The sequence below is a fragment of the Oreochromis niloticus genome, linkage group LG9 (genome assembly GCF_001858045.2).
Source record: "Oreochromis niloticus isolate F11D_XX linkage group LG9, O_niloticus_UMD_NMBU, whole genome shotgun sequence".
NCBI classification, from domain to species: domain Eukaryota; kingdom Metazoa; phylum Chordata; class Actinopteri; order Cichliformes; family Cichlidae; genus Oreochromis; species Oreochromis niloticus.
Window position 1 is genome coordinate 17,509,260 of NC_031974.2, and position 20,064 is coordinate 17,529,323.

The 20,064-nt window shown below is 39.7% G+C and overlaps 1 long non-coding RNA gene across 1 annotated transcript; it reads left to right on the forward strand.

Annotated features, from left to right (window-relative positions):
• The first annotated feature begins 261 nt into the window (after window positions 1–261).
• Window positions 262–19,838, forward strand: LOC112847738 (uncharacterized). Its single transcript, XR_003221486.1, has 3 exons — window positions 262–394; window positions 18,709–18,957; window positions 19,162–19,838. It is a non-coding gene; the product is annotated as an uncharacterized LOC112847738 (long non-coding RNA).
• The last annotated feature ends 226 nt before the right edge of the window (window positions 19,839–20,064 follow it).

Consider the following 20,064-nt stretch of genomic DNA (forward strand, 5'->3'; position numbering starts at 1 on the left):
GAATTATTGTCCAAACACATCACAGAGGAAGCCTGTATAGCTGTGGCCTCTGTACAGGTGCCAAGTCAGGCTGCCTTCTCTATAGGAATGCTATATATGTGCTGTCGAGGACTACAGTCATAAATGAGAAGATCTCTGTCCATAACTTTCTCCTTATTGTTTATCAGCCCCGTCCAGGACCCAGTAAGCCTCTCTGGACACCTGCTGAGCAGATCATCTCTCGTGAAACATAGATCTGAATTTTGACAATGAACCCAGGATGAAAAGATGGAAAGAGCAGCAAAGTATGAAGAAGAGAAAAGGAGAAGCTATATTTCAGGAATGACAGACCGTTAAGGGGCAGCTGGCAGCAGTTTCTCTCACTTCTGGTCTGTGCAGTTGGGTTATGAATCAAGTAAGTCATCCAAGCTATTGCAAAGTAGAGGTCAAACTTTATCTTCACAACCAAAAATTTGATTTGCATAAAGATTACCAAGCCTCCAAAGGCCCTTGGACATTAAGGGGATGTAGTCTACATATTATATTGGTGGTGAGCTGACTGACTTTGAGAAAATGTTGTGCTTTCACTGATATGCTGATAAAAGATGTTTTAAAGGAAAGAAACTACGAAATTTTGGCCCCAAAGGGGCTCTAGTCAGTTTAGGATTCATGTGACTGATGGTGCCTGTATCTTGTTTCACTTGACAGCAATATTGACCGCAGTGTTAGTTCAGGCAGGCCACGAAGTCAAGCTCAGCTTCCAGTCGAGGTAGATCACCTGATAACAGTTGAACTCAATGCCTGGCAATATCAGCTGAAAGCTCAGCTTCATGCCCTTCAGTGCATCCAGTTTGTAAATCTCAGATAGAAATTGTACTGTATGTTGCTTACATACTCTAGCTACAACTGCTGTGACATATGCAAGCCACTTTGCAACCTACCTTTGTTCTCTGATCTGTTCTTTACTGGTGGTCATTTTGCTGTTATGTTCTCTTAAGCGTTTTACGCTTTCATGTGCAAGAGCACAGTGATATGGTCCTTGTCCCTGAAACTGACCTTTGTCTCACTAATTCAGTTGAAATACAAACACATACAAACATGAAACAACATCAGCATTCATTTAGAGTTCTTTGCATCTTACCACCTGGTGAATATTATCAGATTTTCTCTCTCTTTTGAGCGAGCAACCAGTAAGAAAATAGCCTGATCCATTAGCAACTAATGTAGCCTTTTACCAGGTATTTGCTAACATTTCTCTTTGGTCAGATAAATTATGACTCGGTCTATGGTAACTGTTTGGCTAAAGATAGCTGCCTGCTACTGTGTACAGTGTTTACATGACAACAGTTAAGTGAACTTCAAAGACATTCTGCAATTATGTATACAGTGCGAAAATATATGCACAAGCCTTTTCGCATTGCATCATATTGTAGTTATCAGACATGTATTTTTATATAATACAAATAAAGAGTAGAGCAACATACCTGTAGGGTACATACACTTTACAGAGTGCAATTACAGTAAGTTGAGTTTAATGTTGCATGTTATGAATTAAAAAAAAGGAATAAGGGGTGTTGCTACAAGCATAATGTGCAGCTAGAAACAACATAGTGCAATGCATTTTGTTCATATTACTACATTAATTTGACAAATTAATGTTCTTTAAGTGGCAAATAAATTAAAAGTTAATAATAAAAAAAATAGAGCAATATACTGCAGTACATGCAGGAAGTCTCAAGGAACTAATCAGATATTTATTGTAGTAATTTATGAAACACACAAAAAAAACAGAGGACTTGTTTTGGTTGCGCGGTTGCCTCTAATCATTTTGCTGCTCGTACATATACATATGTTGTCTTAAGGCAAGATCGATCTCATGTTGTGGGAGGATGATCAACGGTCTTGCGCCTTTAAAGCTGTAATTACCTTTAATAACAGTATATTTACTGTATTAGTGGAGCTCATCTGGAAATTATCTCTCTCTAATTGCTCTATTAGTATGGGTAGCATCAGCCCCCACAAACTCCGGTTCCATCATTATGCGAAGTTATCTTATAAATGAAAGACTTGGCATTGCATGGAAATTTGCCTTTAATTATTAGAAGTTCTGCAATGTATCATTTCTGGTTTGATGATGATTACATGTCAGTGTTGTCTCTCCGTTAGTCACGAACATCACTCTTGGTTTAGGGTTAATGCCGTCTGTGGGTTTTCTTCCTCCGCTGCACATTAACAGAGCAGGCCGAGCTGTAGCGCCATGGACTGAAGTCAAACACCTGCAGAAACGCTGTGCTCACATTTGCCATCATTGCTGGAGAAAGAAAGCCAGAGGACCAATGATGTTTTGCAATTTCCCTTCGTGCAGAGAGATAATTAGAGGAAGAATGTGATTCATTAGCCTATTGAAAGAAGCATACCTTCCTCCCTGAGCGAACAACCCCTCCACTTCAAAGGGAGCACAGGTTCTTTGATCCACAACCAGGAGTAGGAGATGGATAGAATAGTACGCCGCAGTGATTGCTGGGCACTTCGTGGCTTCGCCTCTGCCTCTGGACACTGCCTCTGGAAGATGGATGGGGATCGTCAGCCACGTTAGAAAGATAATGTGATTTGATTCTGAGAGGATTTGGCCCCTAAACTTGCTTGGCCAGAGCTGTCGAGATTAACTTTGTATCATGTCCTGTGATGTCCACCTTAGGTTTTGCTGGTTGTAGTATCTTTCTTTTCTTTATTTCTTTCATCCCTTCCCCACATGTGGTCTATTTTACAGCTCACTGACCTCAACACTGATGCTGTAAAACAGAGCTGGGAGATAAATGTGTGTGCATGAACATTTTTTTCCCCGCCGTCTTTCTTCTTATTCTCTTTGTTACTCTCTTTGAAGAGCAGGACAAGGTGATATTCCAATTCACTTGGTGGCTATGCTTCTTTCAATGTATCACTGACCTTCGATTCCATTACATTTCTCAATGCCGGCTGATGCAAAGCTGGCAGCAGCCTTTTCAGAATGTTCTTTCTTTTTAATTTGCAATGTTCTATCTTCTTCTTTAAAAGCTTTTCTACAATTCCTTCACAGATAGATGCACTACTTTCGCGCAGAGAGAATCCCAATTAATTTAGAGGTCGTTTGTTTAGTCCTCCTCATCAGATCAATTTTATGCAGGAGGGAAACAGGGAAAATCGTTACACAGCTTAAAAGAAACCTAAGTGAATTACAGTAATTATTTAATGCTTGGTCTTGATCAAGCTAAGTGTCTGTACAGGCTCTTATTTATTTCCTTAATTGCCCCTTCATCTCCCAAGGTCCCTCTGTGGACTGTGATAAAAGAAACATTCATGAACAGAGGATGTATCCGACTGTAAAGAAAAGAAGCTGCAGTTCAGATGTTTTTATTGGAGGTTTTTGTTATAAACCAACTTGGAAAAGTCTCAACTTTCTCGAGAGGCCTTAAATGAACCCACAGTTTCTCAGCCAGTATCCAGGATAGTGTTCTGAGATGGTTGCCCATGTTCTACAGTAATCAGAGAGAGTGGGCAGTTTATATTGTTTGCCTGAACATACATTTTCATGTGGAGCAAGTGTCCCTGGTTGTTTTATGGGGGACATTAACACTAAGAGAAGATTTTAAGTGGTTTGTTTGTCCACACGTTCAGCAAACACTTTCCTTTTTTTAATTTTTTTTTTTCAGAAATGTAACAGAGGAGCTGTTTTTGCAATGCTCCAAGAAAAACTTGTATGTCTTTTGTATAATGGAATCATTAATCATTTGTAATATGGTGTGGTCTTTTTGTGCCCTTTTTTTTGGCGTCTCTTGCTCACTTTGTGCTCAATTGCATTGCATAATTTATTTTAAAAAAATGATGTACAGTGAAATGATGCTTTGGGGTTCAAACCTTTGTTTTGGATGTTAATGTGAACCAATAAAAAAGAGGAAATAGCTGGTCAACAAGGCATTTTTACACTTTTCAGCACTTTGCTTTGATATAAAGTAACTGATGAGTTTGTAAACTTGGAGCATTTTCCCCTTAGTTGAAAAAGTTGGCCTATTGTTCAGATGTGTCTGGGGAGGCAGCAAAGAAGTAAAGGCAGGAATTCCTATAGTGTAGACCAGTGTATATATTCCTGAAAGAGACATTTCTTGTTAGACCGCATTCATTCTCCAGCTAGCTTCTACCAATACACCACAAATGCTACAGTTTGTGTGCTCTGCTGAATCCTAAAATACAAAACACTCCCACTCAATGGAGCTAAAAGATTGTGTGTGATGCTTAGGCTGAATCATGTTTCTGCCTCAAAATAACTTCTTTAGAGTTGTATCTAGGACCAAACTGAGACCACAGTGCACCTGAATACAATATGTTTACGTCTGCCAGGCAAAAGAAACTAAAGGTAAAAACAAACCCGATTATGATTTCATTGGACTAAAGAATTTGCTCCTAGTTTGAATGTGATTCGCCTGAGAGTGAACAGTAAGCAGTAATGCTGAATTAAGTATGGCATAAATTACAAAGAATCCTTAGAGTATTTGAGAACAGTACAGATTATGCCACTAGCAATTCAAGGGTAAAAAACTGATTTTACATTTATTATTAACATAGTTTTGTCAATTCATAGTATGATATCTTTACTAGCGAGACCAACTGGCACCAGAAGTTTCACTGACAAAATGTCCTCTGAAACCGCTGTTTAAGCTCCTCATCCATCTCTAAGGAAGGGCCCGGCCAAGTCACTCTATGGATCTCTTTCGTCTGGACACTACCCAGAGCTCATGGCCACGAGCGAAGGCGGAAATGCAGATCTAGTAAATCAAAAGCTTTTGCCTTCTGGCGCAACTCTCTCTTCACCAAAACAGTCTGGTGCAACAGCCGCGTTAGTGCTGCAGCAATCTCCCCTGTCCGTATCATGCTCCACCTTCCCATCACTCTGAGAAATACCATTCTGAGATGGATAAACTCCTTCGCTTGGTTCGGCAACTTTCCCTCAACCCAGAAGGAGCGATAGAACATTTCCCGACAGAGACCCATGAAATTAGTCTCTCTGACTCTCACTAATACGACTCAGGCAGTTGCATAAATCTCACCTAGACTAGACTGAATAACAACACATGTGGTTCTCCTTGATATCAAGTTGCCGCATGAAATGTTTTTGCACAAGCCATCTGACTTTGTGAGTGACTTTGTTTTGTTTTCACATGAAAAAAATTAACCAAATCATGAAGATTTTAAAAAAAACCTGTTATCTTAAAAATGAACAGAGACGCCATTCCAACTACCACAGCCACAAACCCACTGAATCGTCTTCTGATTCTAATATGACTTTAGCTCCACTGCTTCACCAGATGTAGTTTTGTTGTGCCTTAAAGAAGGAAAGAAGTGAAATTACACCCTTTCAGTTGAAGCTTTTTACTTTGAGGATGGCGGATTGTTGTGTTTATTGTGCTCTAGACAAAACCGGAGGATTTTCCTGTCAACACCTCTCACGTACAGCGCACAGAGCTTGACACTCTTCAGAGAGCAACTATAAGTACTCTGGCAGAAGGAGGCAAAGGGAAGGTCAGTTAATGATTTTGTGAGCTCTAACCTTAAGAAAAACTCTGCTCCTTTTAAAGGGCACTGCCTGAGCGAGAACAACAGTTTTATCTTCTTTTACTTGAGTTTTGATTCAGAGGGAACAAAGCGATAGACAAACAGTTCAGCCCAAACAAAAGAAGATAAATCCAGCACCGCATTTGGCAAACCAGTTGGAGCTGAATGAAACGCACCTGGTAATTCATATGGTTGCACAAGCTGACGTGGCCACGACTCAGAGAGCCATTTCTCAACTGCCTGGTTTACTGCCTAGTTTAATTGCTTCTTGTTGTAAATGTGCTTTGGATTGAAGGGGGAAAAAACTGTTTAATTGCAAAGTCAAAGTAGGGGAAAAGTTGCAAGTGTTACATGCTTTTATTTGGACAGTAAAACAGTAGCTTTAGTATAGCAGTATTAGTTGAGTCAATAAAACGTAGTTTATGTAGATGACAAGAAAACTCACTTCATGAATCTGTCATTTAAAGGAGGAAATATGAGGAAGCAGTGTGGCCAATTGGGATAATGCTTCTGAATGAAACTTTTTCCCTATAATGTAATTTCAATTTTACTGTGTCCTTTGAGGTCAGTGAATCTGTCTCACTGTGCCCTGGGAAGGTAAACTTAATTTACTGCTATATCTCTTTCCACTACTAAGGCACACCATATCCAATAGTGAACCTCCTAAACATAATCAATTATCTGAGCTCCAATGGTGGAGAATGCAGAATGCTGATAAGACTTTGTAGACGTTTTTTTTTCCTAATGAAGAGAGAAAAGACGATTTGGTTCAATACCCTGGGGGACTTTTTTTTTTCTTCCTCCTCTCCTGGTAAAAGAGAATTATTCATTGCATCCTCTAAGGGAAAAGTCGATCATTCCCAATAAGTCACTGAGTTGTTGTCCCTCTTTGGTTGTGCTGAGTAGGACCCTAGGCAATGTCGATTTTGTGTCATATGCTTTGCTCGACTTTTTCTTAAAGGCACGGACGTCAGGCAAACAGTGACTTTGACTTTGTCGTATTGTATAGACAACTGACGCTTGGTGATATTTGTCACGGTGCACTGAGACTCATGTTAAAGAACATCAGCTTCGCCCCCTGTTTTCAGTGCAACCTTCCTCCCTCAAAATCATCTTTTCCTATCTTGCAGCGCTCTCTAATCACAGCAACAAAGGGTGGAAATTGTGAAAGGACGGACGCAGCCAGTGCGTGTGGTCTCCTCCAGTATGATTACTTTGATGATGATCCACTGGCTGTAATATTTTAGAAATTATATGTCTTTGAAAAAAAAAGAAGCTATTTTTTATCACACCCTTGGGTGAAGTTTATGACAAGCTCGTGTCCTAATGCATTGTGTTGATTGTTTCGTTCAGCTGATTTGCATGCGGCGAGCTGGTCTGCAGACACGTGCAATGCTGCACATTGATAAGGAATGACGCTTCCCTGAAGATCAAGTGCATTGATTTTCTTTCCATTTTTTTTTTTACCAAGCTTTGATAACAACCTAAGGCTTGCATTGACAAATGCTACATGTGGGGCTATGCAAACAAATGAAAACAATGCTTTAGCCTCTTCTGCCTTTTAATTTTTATAAGTAAAATGATTCAAAGTCATGCTGACCTTTTACAAGCAGCATCTGTGCGGAACTAGAATTTATGATCCGTGGGTCAGGCTGTATGCCAACACTCGCTGCTGTTTTTCTACCATTAAACAAGAGTTATGTCATACTTCCCATTTAATCACGGGCTTTTTCAGGGGTCTGGGCTGAATCGGTGCGCTCAGCCAATGACTCACTGTGAGGGGCCCATTTGACAGATTACACCTGCAGTCGCACTTAAAGGTAATGTTAGTAGGCTCTTGGCAGAGAAGGAGGAGAGCCTAACAGTTCCATTAAATGTTTTCAATTGACCTTCATGGCAAATGAACAGTTGGGTTCAACATAGTCAACAATAGCGCTTAATGCTGGTGGAAGCCTTGACATTCAATATTCCTGCTACAGAGTTGTTACTCATTATTCCTGTCAAAGTAATGTTTGTCATCATTGTATTAACACCACCTCTGCCCTCGCTGGAGTCGAATTTTAAACCTTAAAATTACTCAGGTCAGAGTGTTTTCTCAAGGGTATACCAGCAGCTTTAAGGGCAAACTTGGCAGTTTCATGGTCCAGTGCTGTGCTGCAAGCTCTCTGCCACTACCTAGAAGACTCTCAGGATCATATAGACAGCAGAGTGACAAAGTGTGGAGCAGAAACCTGTTTAACACTTCATCATTGCTGTCATAGACATCCAGGAGGAGTCAGGCAATTCACCACATACAGGGAGGGAGAAAAGACTCCCGGTAAGGTTGATCACATCTGTGAAATTAGAAATACTTTAGGCCTATATGGCCACCAAGTGTGTTTGCTTTTGTAATTATCTGCAGTCAATTGTTCTGAGACTCCCCCACCCCCACCCCACCCCCTTTTTTCCCCCAGAATAATGCTGCATGCTGTTCCTGTGCAGCACAGAATTTGTCAAAGTCAAATAGAATTTTTGGGCAAATCTCACGGCCATGAATGGACCAACAAACTCTATTTCATGCATTGTTAGATTTAAAGAGTATTATAAGGCATTCAGGAAGATATATCTTAAGGGTAGTGTGTTTGAGTGTGCTACACAGAATATACTGCAGGCTGTTATAATAGTGGTTAACGTGCTGAATCAGGCCACGGTAATGCACCGGCACCTTAACAGTAACGATACAGTTAAAGAAAAGTACGACAGATAAGCCTTTAAGAAGTTTCTAAGGAAAAAAAATCTCCAGTTATTTGGGACTATTGTGTTTCTCTTTGTTATATTTTAAGGGTTTTTAATGCAATATGTTAGTGTTACACGCGTGACTTTTCACACAAATGTTTTTGTGCTTCAACCATGTCAATGTTTAAAATTCAAACCCTTTTTACACTTTTTATCTCTGAAATACAGATTTTTTTTCTCTATTATTTATGTATTTATTTTTTTTCATGAAAGAAAAGTTCCATATTTTAGATAATAAGTAAACTATATGCAGCCACTAGCTATGGCGAGGTTGCCAACCAGAATTTTCCATTTAGGAAAGGGAATTGAATGTTAAATGCTTCCCACCTGGTGCAGAACCCACCTTTGTGTGTGTCTCTGTGCGTATGGAGGTGTGTGCACATGTGCATGAGATAACTGCGCACACTTGTTTGTGTTTTTTCTTTCTTTTTTCCTGGATCTGTTTGAATGTGAGCGAGCCAGGTGTAAAAGGAGGATAAGCGTTTTGGGGGTTAAAAGGAAGACAGGAAGCAATGTGGATATTGACCCACATTCCCTCAGTGTGTGGAAGTACAGGAGGGGGGGAGAAATTGTGCTTCTGTTAAGGCCACATGGGGTGAGGGATGAAGACTAGCTTTGTGGAAGTTTAACAATAGCTAGCCAGCAAAGCTTCTGCCCTGGGAAGTCTAATTTTAAGGCTTTTCTGTGAAATCTGGTTCAACTTTGTCTGTGAACCGCCTCTCTTAGAAGTGTTTTATTAAGAGTCCAATCCATGGGTCCTCTGCCCTTTTGTAAAAGTCGCTTTGTCGTTTTAAGCATCACTGGAAGGCGATGGTTTTTAAGAGGGCTGACATCAGGGGGCCTTCGGGTTTGTGTGGACTTGTATGTGCGTAAGCGCATGCGACCAGAACATAAAACGCAGGCAAAGCTGCTCAACATTATTGAACATTTACCAATTAGGATTCTCAGACAACCTCACCACAGGCATTGTGGTGCTTTAGCCGAGAAATGCTCAATAGAGGAAACAAGAATGAATTACTTTTGTGAGCTTTCATAGTGTGTTAGTGCACATGGTAGCTTCTGCTTAGTGATTAGGGATCTCGAAAATATTTAGGAAGGCCAAGCTAAATATACAGCCGAGGAGACGTTCTCATACCGCACTTAACCAAGTGTGAAATAGCTTTGGCTAAGTAAGGGGACAACCATTAATACTGATAAAAATGGGACTAGGTGCTCTCAAGGTGGAATGTGAGCTCTCACTAAGAAAGTGATTTATGTCACCTTCAACTGAGGTTAAAAAAAAAAAAAAAAAAAAAAAAAAAGCTGGCACTCCGAATAAGAAAAAAAAAATCCCACACACACTTCCTTTATTATCAAAACCAGGTTGTCATATTGATTATGACGCTACATCCCCACAACGCTGCGTCTTTTCTTGATATCAATATTCATCTTAAGGTGGGATTGGTGATTATCTTTAAGAGGCAGTGTCAGCTTTGCATGCTCCTTTATGGCTTTGTGATATCAGGCTGTCACGGTTTAATAAAATGTTCCTTTCCTTCATCTCAAATCTACCTGCTTCTAAGTGCTTGGCAAACATGCTTCCACATGCTGCAAATATCACCCCGCCGTTTGGGATCAATACGCCGTCTTGTTTTTGTTTTCTCTTAATTGTCTTGGCAGCTTGAGAATATACCTGCTTGAAAGTATTAAGTATGAAGAAAGAAAATCCTATTATCAGATGTATGCCTTAGGAGACACTTGGCAACTATTATACCTGATATAATAATCTATATTTTGTAACATAATCGCCTTTAGCATGTCATTTGCTGATTAAAGTTGCAAAAGTTGTAGCTTAGAAATTGAAGAGCCCGTGTAGACACCACATTGCAAATATCTTTAGGCCTTGGGTAAAACACAACTTCTTCATCAGTACCAAAACACTGTCAACAGAACAAGTGACTGTGTGTGTGTGTGTGTGTGTGTGTGTGTGTGTGTGTCTGTGTGTGTGTGTGTATCTTTGTTTTTCTCACAGACACAGAGAGTTCCATCCAAGCACTGTCACCTTATGATGTGCAGGTACTTCCAGAGCTGTATCCTGCCTGGTAAAACAGTACGAAAGGAGGATGTAGTAATGTATTGCACATTGCTGTATCTGGCCATTTTTTCAAGATTCTCCCCTCGCGTCATTATCATAACATGAGATTCTGAGTGTCTGCATAGAGATTACGTCCAGGGTTTGTCACCTTCCTAATTGGCCAAATCACTGTGCGGTACATGCCTGTGGATATGCTTTATTAGCCTAATCAAGACTCTAGAGGGAAGACCCCCGGTATAAGACCCTTCACAAGTAGTTAATAAGGTCCTTGGATGAGATCAGCTTGTAGAACTATAGCAAGCTAGCAATATAACTGTAGGGAGAAGGTTCGTGAACACTGCATGACTTTCAGAGAGGATTAGGGATTTATATATGAATGCTTAGCAAGTAATATATGCAAGCGCATTCAGCACTGCTGAAGCTTTTTGTGCAGAATCCCTGGCAGAGTTTGAGTATAGCTTTAAAAAAAACATTACATTAGAAATGTATACTCAGTGCTGCTACAAGGGGCCTGGACAATAGCTGTATGCATAGTCTCCTCTGCTATTCACAAGAACAAGTGTGTTGAATCACTTTTTGTTTATCTCCACATGCAGCAATATGAATAAGAAAGAACTACACATATACATGTGCACATTTCTGTCACTTATTTACAGAAACAGGATGGTTCTACATGAAATGCATACGTCTGTGAGGGGAAAAAAAGACTAGTGCTAATTTGAGAGTATAATATCTTTTTTGAACCATCTTCACCTGTTTGTATCTTCTCTGAGAAACAGGTTCAATAACAAAAATTCAAATAGAGTTGAGCATTGTGCACATAGCTTGCCAAAACCCTCAGGAAAGTCTTTGATGTTCTCAATCCCCGGGCGCACAGGAAGTGATGCATTTTATGTTTCTGGCAGAGCCGTAAATATAATCACCATAAACTAAATCACCGTAAGGCATTAACCCAGTGTGATCAGCCCCAAACTAAAGTAAATGGTTGCCTACAAAACACACTTAACGCTATTTCAGCAGGGTAGTTTGAATTTATGGATGCACACATAAAGATTCTGTTTTTCACCTTTTTCTTAGCACAAGGTCAGGCGAACAGGTATAATAGTGGTGCCCTTCTTTAATGCTTCATGCAAATAATCTAGCACCAGATGCGGACTGGTATGCTTGTCACTGAAAGACCTCCAGATGAAACAGAATGAGTGCTTTTAAGATGCAACAGCTTAAAGAACTCAAATAACCTTTTGACTTTGTGCACTTTCTAAAGCTAAATAAGAGTACATCTCCCACACTTTGCAAAGCTCACTAAATGGTAAGATCACACCTATAATCCAGAAGGCCTCAGATGCTATTGTAACTAATGGTTGTCAAGGGTGCGCACACGGGGATGATAGAATTCAGCACCATGGACAGTGTTTTATGCTTCATCTGTGCAAAAGGCCACGGACAAATCAAGAGCATCACTGCAGGAGGGAACACTTAAGCACCCCGCTTATGTTTCCACCCTTTCTTGCCTTCATGGTCTTTAGAATACCAATCTGTGACTCCAAGACGGCATTGTTTTCACAGCTGCTTTGGCTGCCTAGAGAAATACACTTAATCTGTTGGTTCAGTTTCACTAAACAACATTGCTAAATACCAAAATGGGATTGTTGTTAAATTTGAATAATGTAGTTATCCAACTGTAAGCTCCACATAACTTTGAAGTGATTGTTTTTTATCACATCATGGACAAATTTAGTAACTATTTCTCACCAACATTTTTTTTTCAGGTACATGAGTAGAACTACTAATGCTAATGATAATTATCATATTAATTAAGGCAGAAACTTCACAGTTTCAACTAACTGTAGGTAAAATAAAACAGAACTGGAACTTGAGAGTAATAAGACATCTCTACATTTTTATTTCAAGTGGAATTATATCCTTTTGCTGTTCGAGAAATATGTTGGTTTCAAATTAATCATTTGTACTAACAAACAAGCATAATGAGTGTTATATGATTATTGTTATTATTATTATTATTATTACTGTTCTTTGCTTTCCTTCACTTCATGACTGTCACTGATGTACTCTTTCCTATTCATGTAAACCTTTTGGCTCAACAGCATTCAACACATAATGTCATCACCGGTGGGTAATACACCATTAGCTTTTTGAATAAATGCATCTCTATATAACTACACAAAACCTACACAAATGGATATGAGCACAGGACCATAAATCTCACTGCCCTGCCAGTGCTTCTTTTGTAGCCGACAGGTATCCAAATAACGGCTCGGACTTTCTTTTCAGTGTGCAAGTTATTGTTTGCTGTCCCATCAATGCAGATTTAATTAGTTCATTAACAGTTTTAATTAACTAAAACTCTTTGTTGTCAAACAAAAAAACTGATGGTGCATTGATAGTTCACTGACTCTTTACTTGCAGGTATGCCAAACCGCCTTAGATGTGCCTTAAACTGTAAAAACAAAAACAAACGAACAAAAAAAAAAAGCGTCAAAAATCTTTTTTGTGTTTGTGTCAACATTTTCACAGAAATGTCTTACAGGATAAAACTCTGAACCAACAGAAGTCAGGAGGGATATGCATGTAGATGAAAACTGGAATTAACTGGTCGGTTAAAACATACAAATGCATGGTGATGATTTTAGTTGATCAGCTGTAGTCATAATTGCTGGCAAGATGTAGCTTTAACTTTTAATTCTGTGCTTTTTAGATTGAATCTTGTGGTCATGTTGTCAAAGACCTGCTTTTATATTAGGACATCAGAAAAGTCACCATATATTATAAGCTTGAAAGGTGCCACTTGAGAAAGTAGTTTTCTTTCTTTCTCAGTACTTTATTGCTCTGGTCCTTTCCTTCTTGTTTTTGTCCACTTTAGTGATGTATGCCGAGCAGGAACTCTGCTCCGTGACATAAGTAGCCACTGGCTCACAATGGCCCCATGTCACTCTCTGCCTCTTTGCTGCCCGCCCGCTGGCTTGTGCCTTTCCCCGCCATATGCAGCTGTCTCATACGCCTCCTAGCAACAGCTAGTCTTGGCCACAGCTGCTTTATAAAAACCCCCAACAGAGGCTGACAGACAAACGCACACTTAAGCATGTAGGCTTATTGAAATAGAGAAGTCTCTCGCTTTTATGTAATACAGTGTTTACCATTACCCCATCATCACACAAATCTAAATGAATATATGAACATCTACACGATACTCAGTGGTTTCACTAATGCTCCTGCAGATAAATAAATTAAAGCATTTTTCAAGGTCTTTGATTAATGTGCTTGGTAGAAGAAAAAAAATATTAGCAGTTATTAACCATCACGCAGAAAAAGCAGTCTTATCCCAATGAAAATATCACACTTCTGCTTTCATACAGTATATTCTTCAAGTGGATGTGAACAACAAAGCAAAAAATCAAACATGATCAAACTGTACCAACTCAAACCTTTGTTTACTTGAATCCCACACATGGTCAGCCAGTCTGCTCAGGTGCTGGTGAGGTGCGCTGGGATAAACATGCTGTTTGTGATGTTGATAATTGACAGCCATGTCGCTGCAGCGGCTATTCCCAGGTTATCTGGGGATATTCCTTGTGTGTTAGAATTTTGTTTTTTCCATTCTCCTGTCTCGTATCGACAGAATGCAGCAAAATCTGACGTGCATCAATATTCTGCGCTCCAGTAACGAAGGAGGAGAAATGAGATGCTGGGAGCCAAGTGAGGCCTCGCTGTTTAGTGGGACAAAAACAGCAGTAACAGCTGGAATGCAAAACAACAATGTGCTATGTTTCAAGGCTTTTTTTAAGGTGAATATCAACTACAGTAATTTAACTTAAAGATATTTATCTCATGAAAGATTAAAAGATTAAATCAGACACTGTAAAGTCTTCGCTTAATTTAAGGAGCCTACCATTGCCACTGTAAGCCATGGCAGTCAAATAATCTTGGATAGAAATCTATCTGAGAAGTCTAAAATACTGGTTAGCAGCTCTCTAAGTGTTACTATAATAAAAATACAGTTATTTTTAACCTCTTGTTTTTGATTTGTTGATTTATTAAAGCAGCAGTATACAATTTGACATCTAGCCTCCAAGCTCATTGCTCCCTGTAAATATAATACACATAGAAATTTGGGAACAGTGAGTAAATATCCCTCTGGAGCCTAAAAGTAGAGACGGTGTTGGTGGAGGAGTTGGAATAGCAGGCAGTGTTGCATAGGGAGTGTAGGGCGTTGATATACCATAGGGATAGAAAATTCTGCAGCTTAAATCGAACAGCAGATTGAGAATGTGTGTTTTTGGCATGAGGAGGCTCGGGAGTGCTAGTGTGTATGATTCAGTTCATCATAGCCTGCCTGAACTACCTCACAGTCTTCAATACATGTAGAATGGCGACTGTTTATTGCTCCTGTGGGATTAGTGGTGACGCTTTGCACGCTGGAAATCTATATTGAGCCGATATTAAAGCTGTGAAGATGTACCCTTGCAAAACTGTTTGCTTGTATAGTTTTAAGACTTACCGGTGCCACACAGTATGTTATGTCTATCTGATCTTTGAAAGTAGAGTAATTTAGAGCGTGACATCAAAATAACTGCTTGGATTCGTTCCAAGAGTTGCTTCCACAAGGACTAGCATTTGACCAAGATAACTAATGAGGCCAGTATTTTTTCTATCCACCCACCCTAGATTTTTCATAAACAATATATCAAAGACAAATACATGACTGTGAAAATAATTAATTGGCGTTCCCAAGCCAGACAAGAAATGTGATTTCTCCAAAGTGCCCTCGATCTGCACTGGGGCGTCCTTCTAGTCGGACATGCCCAAAAACACCTCACCTAGGAGGCGCTCTGGAGGCATTCCAAAACCCCCTTAGCTGGCCCCTTTATCCACTCATCCATATTCTTCCCCTTATTCATTTGAGGGTAACTGGAGGGGCTGGAGACTATCCCAGCTGCCATGGGGCTAGAGGCAGGGTACACCCCAGATAGATTGCCAGCCTGTTGTGGGGCAAGAAACCAATTCACACTCACATTCACACCTACAGACAGTTTAGAATAATCAGTTAACCTAACCTGACTAACTGCATGTCTTCAGACTTAGGGGGGAAGCCCAAATACCCAGAGTGAAGCGATGCAAACACAGGGAGAACATGCAAACTCTGCACAGATGGTCGATTCAAACCCAGGGCCTTCTTGCTGTGAGGCAGCAGTGCTAATTTATTATTTTAATATTTCATATTATAATGAATGGAAACAAAGTAACATCAATCATCAGATTATTAGCAATTTTTTAACGTTATTATTTTGTTCTTCTTTAAAATAACTTTTCACTAAAGTTTTACTTGGAATCAGTTTACAGTTTGTGTTACTCCTAGGCTTAAAAGAATAACTAGTGACCTATAACAAGTTTGTTCTTATGTATCTTTAGATGCAACTTGGATGTATATACAATCTTTAACAATCATCAATTTTTTAAAATGTACTTACCCATCAAGGTTGCTGGGCCGTAGCCTTTCCCAGCTGACACTGGGTGAAAGGCAGGGTCCACCCTGGACAGGGCACTATCCTATATATATCATATATATATATATATAGATGTTGCCTTCTTCCTTCTAGGGCCTTAAATCACTGATTTATATCTGTCCCTGCTCTAGTATTTCACTGGAAGGCCTTGTTTGAGCTACAAAGACTGAAATGCTGTTGTGGCAGAAACCTTTTGAAAAGATTTGGCAATAATTCGACAAATTGAGTTTGATGCAGCCTGAGTATTTTACTCACAGCAGGCCAGTGTTGTGACTTCAGCTACAGCTAAATACAGAGGCTCGGAGGAAAATGCAATTTTGTGTGTAACGCAATCATTTTGCAGACAGTAATTTGGCGAGCAAAGAGGCTGAGTTCAGTGCTTATACAGGTTCGCACCCATAAATTGGCCACAGTTAATGCACTTTTGACATGTTGTTTGGCATAATGCATTTGCTTTCTATTATTTTTATCAAGGGTATAGAAGAATATCGCTGGGTCACATGCTTTACTAAATTGGCTCTAATGATGCAACAATGCCAAGGCACCTTTGTGTGAGTAAAGAAAACGTGACATAGTGGAAATGCTTTGTGAAAACACTGAAAATGTTACAAAACAGGCAGCACAGATGATTATTTCATGCCTGGAATTTTGAAATACACTTCACCTTAGTACAAGAAGGGCCACATAATGTAACACTTGCCTCTGAATGTCAGCTATGTGACACAGATTACTGTTCTGTCAGATTTTTTTTTTCTTTTTTTTTCTGCAGTGTTTCTTGATGACCAATGAAGTCAATACATAGTAAATGATTGTTTCAGGGAGCTGTCACTGCACAAACACTAGGCTTGCATCCTGTGGTGTGTGATGCTAGTAATCAACCAACCAGTGGGTCAGACAGACACCAATCAGCCACAGACTTCATCTCACCCAGCATGACTGCCCATATCAGAGATGGCCGGTACCACCCACAAGGTGCCATCTGCTCTACATTTCATCTCAAAATGCCTTTACCATCTCTGTGCTTGCTTGGCGTACACTTGGTGGACTTTCGGAGGAGTCGGGCATGCAATTAGATTTTGACATTATGGGGCTAGTCTGTAGGGACCTGATTTTTTTTTTTCTCCCCACAATATATGATCTACAGTATCACTCACAATGTTTACTGAGGAAATAATCATTTCACTGCAATATATATGATTGCACGTCAGCGCAGTGATATTAGTGGGTGTTATAAAAGAATGCCGAGTTGCTGTATATTTTCGTCTTTTCTCAGGTCCTATAATTTTTTTTAAACCTTACTGAAGTCTGCTGAGTTTCTCAGTACTTTCCTGAATGTCTGCTGCATTCTGCCTGTTTGTTAACAGGCTAGCATCAACAGTTTTCAAGATATAATTTGCAAACTTTGTGTGATGGTAGATATCAATAACAGCTCCAGCTGATTTAATTCTGGTGAAAATTTGATTGAGGTCAGTGTCAAACCAAATGTGAAAATCATGCTACCTAACATTATTATCAGCTTCAAAGTTGGTGGCACTATCCCAGCTGTCTTAGGGCAAGACAGGGTGCACCCCGGACAAGTCGCCAGACAACCATTCACACTTACATTCACACCTATGGGCAATTTAAAGTTTCCAATTAACCTATCCCCACTAACTGCATGTCTTTGGACTGTGGGAGAACACGGGGTACCCGGAAAGAACCTACGCAAACACAGAGAGAACATGCAGACTCCACACAGAAAGACCCCGCCTGATGGTGGTAATGAACTCAGGACCTTCTATATATTTCTAAATTTAATGAGAACTTTTAATATGTGTGTTTCTATATTTCTGATAAGAGACCAAACTCATCAAAGTCTTGGCAGTATATAAATGACAACATGCATAAAGGAAAGAGATGTCCTCTCTTTGTATAAAGCACTAAGCTTTCATTGAAAGGCAGTGGGCTATTTTGGCTTTTCTGCTTTTGAGCTAGCAATCTGATTGAGTCTGTTGTAGCCTGACATTGACATCATTTACCTTTTGAAATTTCAAACATCCTAATGCTCTTTTGAATGTCCCATCACTAAAGAGCACTAACCAGAGTCAGCTATCAAGCTTGAGCGAACATCAAAGTCTGCCTCCACTAACTGTGTTCACTTAAGAAGAAAAAAAAAAACATGGTTTGGATCCAAAATCAAAGTCAACAGTTTTCTTCTGACCATATTGTACGCTCCAGGGGTTTAGCTCATTAAGATGTAGCTTGTGGAAAAAGGTTTGAAACCACTGTAGTGAAAGAATATTTGATAGTAGAGTCTGTGAGTCTCTTCATGTGAGGCATGCATTTGGATATGTGTTTCTGTGCATGTCCCACAACATTCATTCTCATTTTGTCATTCTGACTAAGGATTATATTGTGTTAACCAGATCCAGTCATGATTCAGAAACAATAGTAACATTGTCCGCTCCATTTCATTGCGCCGAAGATTATGTTATTCATCTCCAGACCTACAGCAGCAGAGGAATACCTCAGAGTCAGCTGGCGGCCCTGACACAGGAACCCCTAGATCCATCACGCCATATCATTGTCTTAGTGTTCTTTGTTACATTTTAGGGCCCTGCTCTCGGGTGAAGATAAATGCTGTAAACACTGCTTTATGAATGAATAAATTCCCCTCGCACCGACACCGCTCCATGGCCCACCGTTAATAAACTGATTCATGGAGTAATCCACTCTCTCGAGCGTTCAGAGCCCCCTTTTTATACCCCCTATTTATGTTTGCTGTTATTTCAGAGAGTCAGCTGAAAGGAACCGCAAGAGAAAGAAGATAAATCACATTTCCCTGCTATAATTTATGGAGGTGAGCCGGTGTTATATGAGCAAATTCTGTCCCAGCAAACACCGCTGGTGAAAAGCAGTGGAGGAAAACCTGAAAAGGAAGACGAAGTCATACACGGCATCTCTCCCTGCGAGCAGGAAAAGTGAGCTCATTACAAACCTCATTGTCCGTAACCACGACAGAGAAGAAAGGCTGGAGAAAAGGTAAAGGATATGTTGCACCTAAGTCCTTGTAAAGATTTTGTCTTTCATCATTGTTATGAGGCATGAAAACTGAAGGCCTTTCTTTCATACTGGAGAAATCATTTTGCAGAAAACTTTAACGCTTTAACGTTTGTCAGAACAAATGATTATTCTGTTAAGCTTTTTTTTCCTTTTTTTTAAAACTGTGGACATTTCATTCCACAGCTGATGTAAAAATGCTGAATGTGACACATCAAACCCGTGTAACCAAAGGAGTGCGGCTTTAAGAAGACTGCTCAGTTTTGGGTTTTTTACCAGAGCTCGAGGAGGACACTAAAACATTCAGTAAAGAACAAGATGAACTGATTGTTCTGTACTGGTGCCACTGGAAGCCACTGTTTGAATTCAGCTTATTATAGAAGCTAATCTAAGAAATATGTAGTGAAACACATAAAAATGGATGCTGTAGGGGAATTGTTCTTTTTTTTATATAATAAACTATTTATTCATCTGCTGCTCTGTACATAAAAACATAATTTACAGGTATTCCAACTGGTCTTTGAGGATGAGGGGAACAGGTGAAAGCAAGCTGAGCGACTCCTGCTCAGAGACTGATTTGATATGCAAATAATGTTGACCCGTGGTCCAGGTCTGACAGAGTGGCCATCTGTTAGCAAGCCAGAGTGGCTGGTGGACGAGACCCCCAACAGTAATCCCTCTGCCTTTAGCCCTCTAAAAATAACCTGCTTTCCATGTTTGTTGTTCTATTAATGCAGAAATAAAGTGCATTGAGCCAGTTTTCCAAATAACATGTTGTGGTTTGTTTTCTGTGCACGACGACTGTTGGTAGAAAAATAGATACATATTCATAAAGCACATTCAGTAATAATGTATTGACTGTAAATTCTTTATATGACCAAAGTGCCCTGGATGTTTAATTTTTTTAATGATAAAGGTTACTTCATGTATGACTGTACGATGTACATATATGTTATTAGTAGTGTGTTTTGTCTCACTAAAGGAAAGAGAATAAAGCTAAACTTCATTTCAACCCTTACAAACTCTGGCATAAAACAATATCTGCTGCCAACAATAATAAATAATTTATTACTGTCTTTATTGCCACGT